We start from the raw sequence: 10,934 nt of genomic DNA, 5'->3' as shown, positions 1-10,934 counted from the left end.
ACATTTCTTAGGAGCTCTGCGCAGTTCTAGGCCTTGACGTTTCTTATTTGACCTGGAAGTTCTCCCCATTTCACAGATAAAGAAAGTGAGCATCAGACACAGAGAAGCCGTTTGCCTGAAGTCAGCGGTGGGCTGGGCCGCTCTCTCCTGCCCAAGTCCCCACCTGGGGGTAGAAGCCTAGAAACCTGGGTCTCAGCTCCAGCTCTTCTGTTTGCTCTGTGACCTTGGCTGCATCCCTTCCCAGAGTTGAGCCAGTCCGGTTGGACTGAGCAGTTCCTCCCAGCACTGACGTTTCGGAGGCCAGGATTCTACCTCTATCGGCTCTGCTGATGCTTCTTCAGCCCAGAGACTCCCCCGCCTTTTGCAGGCTCTGTGGCTCCCAGTTTCGACCCCAGGTTGCAGGCTTGTGATGGACTTTGTAGGAAAGGAAACGGTATTCCCTGCCACCCCTGACCTCACACTTCCTCCTACCACCGTTCTATGTGCAACCAGCAAGCCCCGAGCTCTGCTGGCCCCAAATTGCTTTCCAAATAACCCAGAGGGCTGAGTTCCTGAGGAAGGAAGAAATTAGACAAATAAAGCCAATCCAAAAACTTTCTTCTTCTTCTGGTCTTGGGGAGTAGCATAAGTTCAGTGCTTCAGAATGTCCCCTCCCTGGCTTCCCAGTGCCTCTCCCACCTTTACACAGACAGAGCACTTTGCCAAAGGTAACCAAGGCGTCCCAGTTTGCCTGGGACTTACCCCGGTTTTCAAACTGAAAAGCTAGCATTCCAAGAACCCCCGCTCAGTCCTAGGCAAACCGGGATGTCGGTCACCCCACGGTCACCTTTAATATTTTCTACCTTAAGAATTGCTTAGTGATTAAGACTTCAGTCTCTGGAGTCAGATGGACCAGGATTGAGTCCTGCCTCTGCCCCTTATGAGCTGTGCATCACTGGGCAAGAGACCGCTCTTCCTGGAGTCTTAGTTTCCTCCATTATTGTAAAATAGAGACAATAAAAGCATTTTGCTTCAGAGGGTTGGTGTGAAGGTTGACTGAGATGATGTTTAGTAGCATCTAGTCCCTTGGGTCACAGAGATCATACAGATCCAGCCTCACACGTGAGCATCGAATAGATGTGAGGTGTCTGATGGAAGCTGGTACTCAGTGTCGCTGGGGCACGAGGAGGGGTTGATGAAGTCGGCCCATGGGTGACAGGAGACACTTGAGGGGTGGAGAGCCATTTGGGTGGGGCCTTGATAGATAAGTAGGAGTTACTCAGCAGGAGAATGCAGAAGAACATTCTCAGCAGAGGAAACAGGCTGGGGAAGTGTGTGTCTGGTCAAATTCAGCTGAGCCGGAACTACGTTTCTGGAATTACCTCTGGGCTGGGGTTGGCCGTAAGAAAAATCGCATGAGGCTTGGAAAGTGGAAGTGAATGTTGGAAGTGGCCGTGGTGTTTATGGTCAGATGATGAGGACGGACACTGTTGCAGCTCATGCACGCTGGCATGCCTCTACAGGGTCTCCTCTCTTTTTTTTTTTTTTTTGGTGTGATGTAGCAGCCAGGCCCGCACCTGCTTCAGCTCCCATTGGATTTTCTCCTTCAGTTTCTTCTTCTTGTTGTTTTTTGTTTTTGTTTTTTGGTTCAGTTTTTGGAGGGTTCTTATTTATTTTCTTAGGAGGTAATTGAAAGCAGGTTATCTCAGAGTCACTTTTGTGATTTAGCTAAGAAACTACTACCAGGACATAGAGTGAAAATTTTCTTCTTTTTTTTTTTTTAAATTGAAGTATAGTTGATTTACAGTGTTGTATTAATTACTGCTATACAGCAAAGTGATTCAGTTATACACATATATATACATCCTTTTTTAATATATTCTTTTCCATCATGGTTTATCATAGGATATTGGATACAGTTGTCTGTGCTCTACAGTAGGACCTTGTTGTTTCCCTTCCATTTCTTCTTCATCTCTTGGATCAATTTCTTCAATGAAGGCTCCACTTCTGCCGGTCAGCCCCTTGACGGAAGCTACAGGTTCGGACACAAGGAGAGACAGCGTGGGTTCCAGTTCCTTCCCGTAAGCACCAGCTTGCCCTTGCTCTCCCCAACTCCTGACGATTTTCCCTCTCTAGTGCCTGCTCTGCGGCACTAGATGCAGTGACCACGGCTATGCGTAAACAACTGATGCGCTGTTACACTCCCATAATCGCATCAATCGCTCCCTGTAAGATACCCCAATTCTCTCCCACACCTAGTGGTTCTTCACCCAATGGACCCAGACTGATTCACTGAGTCCCGTGTGACTGGAAGCTGGAGAACCGGCAACACGGGGGCAGCAGGAGTGGTGGGAAATGAGGATAGAGAGGTGGGCTGGAGCCCCGGGAGCTGAAAGGCATGAATGTCTGGGCAAGGGGCTTGCAATTTTTCCTGCCATTAATGAGGAGCCATGAGGGGGGGGTTTGAGCAGGGAAGTGATGTGGCCGGATTCCAGATGTTCTTCCCCTCCCTCACATGCTTGGTTCCTATGATTATATGTTTATGATGAGCCAAGCCCCAGGCTGGGTCCTGGGAGAGAAACAGAGAGGGTCAGACATGGGTCTTGCCCCCCAGGGGCTCATAGGCACATACGAGTTATTTCTCTCACTTGAAGAAGGACTTCAAGGCAAAGAGTGGTCAGAACAACAGGAGGAGAGCTGGCAAGATAGTGCATTTCCTCCGCTAGAGTATGACTTTCTTAGACCGCATTTCTTCTGTACTTCCTCTTCCAGGGTTGAGTAAAGAGCAGTTGCTTCTTGGATTAACTTGAAAACTGCTGGTTCTTTCTTATCAGAGGAGACCAAAAAAAAACCTTAGGGGTTTATACTTAACAAACAGAGGTTTCAAAAATTGTCTTTCTTTTCTTTGTCTTCATTTACCTAAAAGGGTGTGTGAATCTGGTTATTAACAGGGGATGGGACAGGGAGACCATCAACCCTGTGTCCTGGGGGTCCTGACTGATCAGAGTTGGGATTCAGACACCTTAGTACGTGTGCCCACTTAGGCAACATCTTCCACCCAGCGCCATGCTGTTGTACCCACTGATTTACATGGGGTAGAGGGGCAACCTGGGAGGGATATCTGTGTTCACAATCAAGGTTCAGACGTGTACGGGTATGTGTGGCAGAGCGGGGCGGAAGAGGGGGGGACCGGCTGGCAAGGCGCGCAAGGGCAAGGGATCTGGTGTGGTGTAGCAGACTCAGCCCCAAGGCCAGGGAGGGGGACACAGGGGATTAGTGGCTGCTGTTGGAAACTGCCCTCACCCTAGTGGTCCTGGGGGGAATGTAGGAGCTGCCTCTCTAAACCCTGTAACACTCGAGGGCCCAAGCAGCCCTGCTGTGGGTCTCTGAGCGCAGCCCAGAGAGGAAAGAGCCTTCTCCTTTACAGCCACATGACAAGCTGTGGTGGCACTCTGAGGTCTGTGAGTGTGGGCGGCAGTGCTACAGGCTGAATCGTGGTGGCGGAGCCCTGGAGAGGATAGGGGTGGCTGTGTCAGATGATGTCTTCTGCTCAGTTAGTGGCAGTGTCACCACCGGCATTGGTCACTTTCTACTTCCGAGAGCCTTGGCCATGGCGGTGACGTGGAGTGGCAGCCAGGACTAACTCTTTTTTTAAAAAAAAATTATTTATTTATTTATAGCTGCATTGGGTCTTCATTGCTGCACGCGGGCTTTCTCTAGCTGCGGTGAGCGGGGGCTACTCCTCGTTGCAGTGCGCGGGCTTCTCATTGCGGTGGCTTCTCTTGTTGCAGAGTGTGGGCTCTACGCGCGCAGGCTTCAGTAGTTGCAGCACATGGGCTCAGTAGTTGTGGCGCGTGGGCTCTAGAGCGCAGGCTCAGTAGTTGTGGTGCATGGGCTTAGTTGCTGCACGGCATGTGGGATCTTCTCGGACCAGGGCTCGAACCCATGTTCCCTGCATTGGCAGGCACATTCTTAACCACTGCACCACCAGGGAAGCCCTACCAGGACTAACTCTTAAGCGACTGTATCACACTCCTTGGGACTGGAGTTCCTGTGTGAGCAGGTAGAAGGTTTCCAACTTGCAGAATTGAAGGTTAACTGTTAGTGGAACATTGCTCATATCCAGAGTTGGCCAGATCTGGGAACACTGGGTTACACTAAAATAAGGACGGAGGTGGTGAAAGGATAGCAGTCAGATGGGGAGAGAACTGGAACTGACGTCTTGGGTGCGGGAGGAAGAGGCAGGATTTGGTGGAGCCTGGGGAGTGGAAGCAGATACATAGGTTGGGGTAGGGGTGGGGGAGAACCATCGCTCTCTTGGTAGAGAAGGTGCAGACATTCGACAGCACCCAGGGGGTGGGGAGGAGTTGGAACCAATGAGAGAAAGCCATGGGGAGGCAGATTCTCCTTCAACTCAAGGAAGAACTTTCGAGAGCCCAGATGCCTTCAGGTTACAGTGGGTACCTGGCCCCACAGGATTCTAGCAGAGGTGGGACGACTGAATGATGGGAATGCTGAGGACCCGCAGACCCAAGCTCCGGGTCTCATAAAATTTAAAACATTATTCTTGGTATCAACATAAGTTTAACACCAAACAAGGGAGGAAGAACATACACATAGGTTTTCCCAAGAGAAGATTTATCAATCGTATACCAAGGAGGGAAAAAAACGATACGGAAGAGAACATAATTTATGTGTCCAGTTTCTGTTCCCACAATGGACTATTACAAAGCAGTGAATATGAAGGAATTACAACTGGAAACAGCAGCATGGATGAGGCTTAGAAACATAATATCAAAGGGGAAAGAAGAATCTCAGAAGACATACAACATGATACCATGTGTATAAAAGTTTCAACATGAAGCAAAACCAAAGAATATATTGTTTAGGGATGGACACATCTGTGGGAAAGCTATTTCTGAAAAACAAAGGTATCAGAAACACAACTTTAGGTAGTGGTTACGCGGGGTGGGGAGGAAGCTGGGGGCTGGGATGGGGGAGCACACAGGTGGCACTGACAGTATCAGCAGCTTCTAGGGTCTAATGCACGTGGTTGAAGGACAGACGTTTGCTTCGTTGCAATGCTTCATGACTTCATAATGTGATGTATGTTTTCGTCTGTGTAACATTTGCAATACAAATTAGAAAAAAAACAAAAACAAAGGATATATGCAGAATTACACAAAAATTAGTATATGTATTATTAAACTTTTTTTGGGTACTTTCATGTTTGGTAGTTTTTTTGGTAGTAACGGTTTTAAAGAATTGTTTCAGACACAGAATTCTTTCCACTTGGGCATTGACATTGACAGTGGCACAGAAACAAAGCTTGAATGTCCAACTTGTTCTAGAACTTCTACTTTTGCCAGTCCTTTTCATCAATTCAGTGTCACGTGGGTATGTGGATGCCCTTTTGCTCACTTGTGCAAACGCAGGAAATTGAGGAACCATAGCTCTGGCTGGCAGAGCTGGCAGGAAGGGGGCCACAGGGCTGGCTGGGGACGCTGTGCAAGGTGAAAACGTGAACCCAGCTTGAAACTTGGAAACCATGGTGGCGGAAAGGAAGAGAGCGGCGAGGAAGGGGCAAGGGGAGGGGATTGCTAAATGACCTTCAGGGAGGTGCTCTTAGACCCGGGGCAGAGTCCATACTGTGTGCTGGTCTTCCTCCGGCTGTGCCCTCTCTGTGGGGTGAGGAGCCTCTGAGGCCAAGGGGACCCACCCTCTCAGAGCTTGCATCGTCCTTTTCTTGGAACCATATGCTGGGTACGTGGAACCCTGGAATTCTCTGCCCAGTGGTCCCCCTGAGAGCAGAAGACACTAGCCCACGTGCCAGCGTGCACAGGCCTCGGCCCGTGGTGGCTGTGCAGGCTGCAGGTGTGGACACGGCTGAGACCAACTGAGGTTGCCCGTGCAGGTAGGCAAGGCCCCTGTCGTGGTAGGGATGGGGTCATAGGTAGGGAGAGGGGCAGGGGCGAGGGCTGGGGACCTTCACTGGTATTCCTGGCCCAGCTCCACAACTCTTAAGAGTGGGCTTGTCCAAAACTGTCTCAATTTCTAATATTGTCCCCATGTCTGGGAGCCAGTCCCAATAGCTGAAGGCAGGAGGTTGGATTGAGGGATCGCTCAGGCCAACATGCCCATTGTCAGAAGCTTCAGGGGGCAGAGGTGGGGATGTTCCAGGTGCCTGTGTTAGCTCTCGTCCACAGGACAGGACAACTTAGGTATGAGCTGTTCTGTAGGTCCCAGCCAGACGTGGGTCAAGGGCCCTGAGCTCTGGGTTCTCCCTGACTCTGTCACCAACAAGCTTGGACATGTCAGTTGCCTTCTCTATACAGTGAAAGTGTAAGATGGCAGGAGCCCCGGCGGGTGCCAGGGAAGCGTTTCAGTGGGGGAACTGCTGTCCACCCAAGCGTCACCCCTCTGCAGCCACCCGTCTCTCACTCGGGTCTGCCCTGTCCCCTTCCAAGATGGCTGCCCCCAGCAAGCTGAGCCCATTGCCTTCTTTACACCCCGTCTCAGCACCATCCCGAAGAAATATTTCAGCAGCAACGATTAGATGGCTGTAGCAGACAGCCTCTAAGATGACCCCCAAGAATTCCCACTTCTATATCCATTTCCTCATGCAATCCTCCCTCTGAGTGTGAACTGCACCTAGGAACTCGCTTCTAGTGACCAGAATATGGAAAAAGTGATGGATGTTCATCTGAAATTAGATCTCAAAACACCCGTGGCTTCCATCACTCTCCCAGTAGGGATGGCAGCCCCAGCCAACACCTCGATTCCAGCCTCCAGAGAGATCTGAGCCAGAGGCACCAGTTAAGCTGCTCCTGGCTTTCTGAGTCTAGAAACTGTGAGATAATCAATGTTTGTCATTTTAAGCCACTAAATGTTGGGATAATTTTTAAGCAACAATAGATAACCAATCCAATGGCTTTTTCTGTCCCTTTCCAGCACCGATGGCCCCTGGTCTTCTACTTTGCTTACCGTCATCAGAGCAGCTTTCCAGCCATCTGTCCCTCTATTTTCTGGGCTCTTCTGGGTCAGGGTCAGAACCTGTCTATCCAACATGGTCTGTCTGTGCCAGCCTCTGACTCTGGGACATCCTACTTTGATGGAGGGTGACAGCCTAGCCCAGAGTTGCGTGGTGGGAGGGTGCTAATTCTGAAAACCTCTGCGGGTTTGCTGTGTAATGCTGGGTGCCCTCCATCCAGATCCCTCTCTCTGGGTGGCAGGATTGCCTGACCGCTCTCTCGTTACCATTGCAGCAGAGAGCACAGGAGTGTCCACAGCTTCTCTCTGGTTCACTCGTCTCCCGGGCCACCTGCTTCCACTGTTGGCACGGAAAGCAAGGATTGTCAAGGGAAGCTCAGGGAAGTAGCCAAGTTGTGGGGCGTGGGGATGATACGGCCAGAGGCCAGCCTCCTCTTTTTGACCTGCAAAGGTAAGTGCCTTTTCCTCATTTCCTCAGAGATGCTCCTCTGAGACCACCTCCGCCTCATTTCTCTACCACCCTCTTCACTGTTCCTAGCGCAGGGTCTACCTCAGAGCAGAAGGACTTTTGGAAAGAACAGAGGGAAGATATTAGGAGAAAAGGACCCTGGATTTAGAGTCAGACCTGGGTTCAAATCCCAACTCTGCTATTCTCTAGCTGTGTGATACTGGGCAAGTCAATCAATCTCTTTGAGCCTCAGCTTCCTCATCTGTAAAATGGGGTGAATCGCCTCTGCTTTGGGTATTTAAATTTTTGTATTGTGGTAAAATATATGTAACATTAATTTACCATTTTAGCCTTTTTTTTTTTCATTTTAGCCATTTTTAAGTGTACAATTCACTGACATTAGTACATTCACACTGTTGTACAACCATCTCCATCCTCTATCTCTGGAACTTTTTCATCATCCTAAACTCTGTACCCATTAAATAATAATTCTCATTCCCCCTTCCTGTCACCACCTGGTAACCACCATTCTACTTTCTCCCTCTGTGAATTTGACTCCTCTGGGTACTTTATATAAGTGGAATCATACAATATTTGTCCTCTGCCTCTAGCTTATTTCACTGAACTCCTTTAGGGTGTTTTGAGGGATCATTGAAAACTATCTGTGTGGGACTTCACCGGTGGCACAGTGGTTAAGACGCCACACTCCCAACGCAGGGGGCCTGGGTTCGATCCTTGGTCAGGGAACTAGATCCCACACGCGTGCCGCAACTAAGAGGTCGCATGCCGCGACTAAGAGCTTGCGTGCCACAACTAAGACCCGGTGCAACCAGATAAATAAATAAATAAATACATATTTAGGGGGAAAAAAAGAATAAAACTGGCTAATTAGCTTTACAAGAAAAAGGAAAAAGAAAAGAAAATGTGTATGTGACAACTCCGACTGGGGGTCAGCACATTATAAGTGCTTGGAGACATTTGTGGATGAATAACTGTTGGGACTGTCACATCTGTCTCCTGTGTCTCCAGGCAGAAGGAAGAGGACTGGAAGAGGGAGGAGCCCACCCTACCTGTGGGGAATCCAAGCCCCGGGAAGGGAAGCCCAGCTGCCCAGGGATGGCCCTGTCCCAAGGAGGCCACGTGGTTGATGACGAAACCAGGGAGGTCTCTCATGCATTCAGCTCCACTGCCTGATATTCTGCCGTTAGGACTTCATTGTTCTGGGTCTTAATGGGGTTTGATTCCCGGCTTGTTCACATCTCTTTCTCCTCCTGCCTAGAAGCTCTTCAAAAGCTGGGGCCCTCGCTTCTTCACCACCGTGTCTCTGAAATCTTCAGGGCAATGCCGTGAATGGTACCTACCAGCATTAACCGGTGTGGACATTGCCCTTAATAGGATGCAAGTACTCCTGGGACAGGCCTATGTCCATTCGGGGCCCCTAGAGCAGTGACTCTTCAAAACCAGAGGCCTCTTTCACCAATCCTTCCCCTGCCTGGGCTGGAGAGGTGTATTCCTACAGCCAAGCTGGGCTGGGCACTGCGCCAGTGTTATCAGGGCTCTTGTGGGTTTGTTTTCTACTGCTGCCGAAACAATTACCAAACACTTACTGGCTTAAAACACACACATCTATTAGCCTATGGTCCTGATGGCCAATGTGTGATGCAGGTCTCACTGGGTTAAGATCAAGGCGTTGGCAAGACTGTGCTGCTTTCCAGAAGCTCTAGGGGACAATCTGTTTCCTTGTCTTTTCCAGTTCCAGAGGCTGCCAGCATCCCTTGACTTGTGGCCTCTTTCCACCCTCAGATCAGAGATGAGGGTTTGAATCCTTGCATCTCATCACCCCAACCTCTGCTTCCTCCTCAGCTGCTCTTCTGCCGCTGTCTTCCACTTTTAAATATTCTTGTCTTGGGCTCACCCAGACAGTCCAGAATTTTTACATTTTATTTTTAAGGTCAGCTGATTAGCAACTCTAATTCCATTCACTACCTCCGTTCCCCCTTTTCTTTTCTTTTTTTTTGGTACGATAGAATTTTATCGAAATTTTGCTTGAGACAAATGGAATTACTCTGCTAGGAACCTAATTAGAAATAAACTTTGAGAGAGTCAAGGATTATAGATAGATTTATACTTTAAAAAATGCCCATCTCCCCAATTAAAATTATTACATTGTCTTACTAAGAAAATACAATCTTTACGTAAACCCTTATGTGACATTTCCCAGAAATCAGAAGGAAAAAAGTTGTTAAGCCACAAGAAGTGAGTTGAGAATTTGCTGTGAAAGTTGCAAATGAGACTGTAAAAATAAATGGAAATTTTCTATAAATCTAAAACTAGGTTGTAAAAGATCTTAAATGATAAAACCACGCAGATTGGCTTTCCTTTACCTTTACTCTTAGAGTTTTTGTTTGTTCTTTCTTTCTTTGTCAGGTATATTGCATGCATTTGGGGGGGGTCTGTTTTCATTTTATAGTGAGTTTATGATTTTCAAATTATTTTTGCCAAGTCTTTTTTTTTTTTTTTTTTTTTTTTTTTTTTTTTTTTTTTGTGGTACGCAGGCCTCTCACTCTTGTGGCCTCTCCGGTTGCGGAGCACAGGCTCCGGACAGCGCAGGCTCAGTGGCCATGGCTCACGGGCCCAGCCGCTCTGCGGCATGTGGGATCTTCCCGGACCAGGGCACGAACCCACGTCCCCTGCATCGGCAGGCGGACTCTCAACCACTGCGCCACCAGGGAAGCCCAGGAGTCTGTGTTTTACACCCAGGCAGTGGGAGAAAGCCGACCAGGTGGAGCTGATGTGGGGGGCTTCCTGGTTCCATTCGCCTCCAGTGGGCCTCCTTCCCCCGTGGCCTCAGCAGTCGTGTCCTCCTCCCCCCAGAGATGGCCAGGGCAGGCCACGTGGTGGGTCAGTGAAAACCCAGGCCTTCTGTGTGTCTATGTTTTCACATGGGAGGTGGGTCATGGAGAGACAGACAGGGCGCCCAAGAGGAGAACCCCTGGCTTCTCAGGCGGGTTCTTCTGACTCCCGGAAACTTGCTTTTGCGTTCCCAGGCCCCGCATCACCCTGGCCTCCTTCAGGCTGTTGAAGAGACCTTGGCTTTCGATGCAGCGTGTGGCGGCAACAGTCATTTCTAGGTGTGTCTCTCTGAGATCTCGAGTTGCCTGTGCTCTGAGTCACGCAGCGGCAGTGAGGAGAGCCTGCCACGGGTCTGCCAGAGCAGGTGGAGGAATCCCGGTGGTAGAGGGGATGTCTCAACCAGGTGGAAAGGAGTCATTTTGTCACGAGAAGAATTGGAAGATGAGACTGATGATCTGAATGAGGAGGGCCCTGCCTAAAACCCTCAGGCCTCCTCTGCTCTCAGGGCCACACGCCACCCCCACCTTCCGACCCACCTCACTGTCTCCCTTCCAGGCCACTTGTGTGCCATTCTCCTTTCCTGCCCACCACTGGCCTTTGCCTATGCTGCTCCCTCCTTCTTTAACACTGTTCCCTCTCTCATCCCCTTGTTACTTTCTACTCA

At 49.5% G+C, this 10,934-nt stretch overlaps 1 long non-coding RNA gene across 2 annotated transcripts; it reads left to right on the top strand.

The window, feature by feature from the left end:
• The first annotated feature begins 1,340 nt into the window (after positions 1 to 1,340).
• On the top strand, positions 1,341 to 9,723 carry LOC109551945 (uncharacterized). 2 transcript variants are annotated; one of them, XR_002178642.3, is made up of 4 exons: positions 1,341 to 1,664; positions 1,885 to 2,060; positions 7,245 to 7,420; positions 8,447 to 9,723. It is a non-coding gene; the product is annotated as an uncharacterized lncRNA (long non-coding RNA). The 2 variants fall into 2 exon arrangements; XR_012332313.1 differs by having other exon boundaries at positions 1,341 to 2,060.
• The last annotated feature ends 1,211 nt before the right edge of the window (positions 9,724 to 10,934 follow it).

Source organism: Tursiops truncatus, chromosome 6, assembly GCF_011762595.2.
Source record: "Tursiops truncatus isolate mTurTru1 chromosome 6, mTurTru1.mat.Y, whole genome shotgun sequence".
NCBI classification, from domain to species: domain Eukaryota; kingdom Metazoa; phylum Chordata; class Mammalia; order Artiodactyla; family Delphinidae; genus Tursiops; species Tursiops truncatus.
Note: the sequence above shows the minus strand (reverse complement) of the source record. Positions and strands in the feature narration are given on the sequence as shown.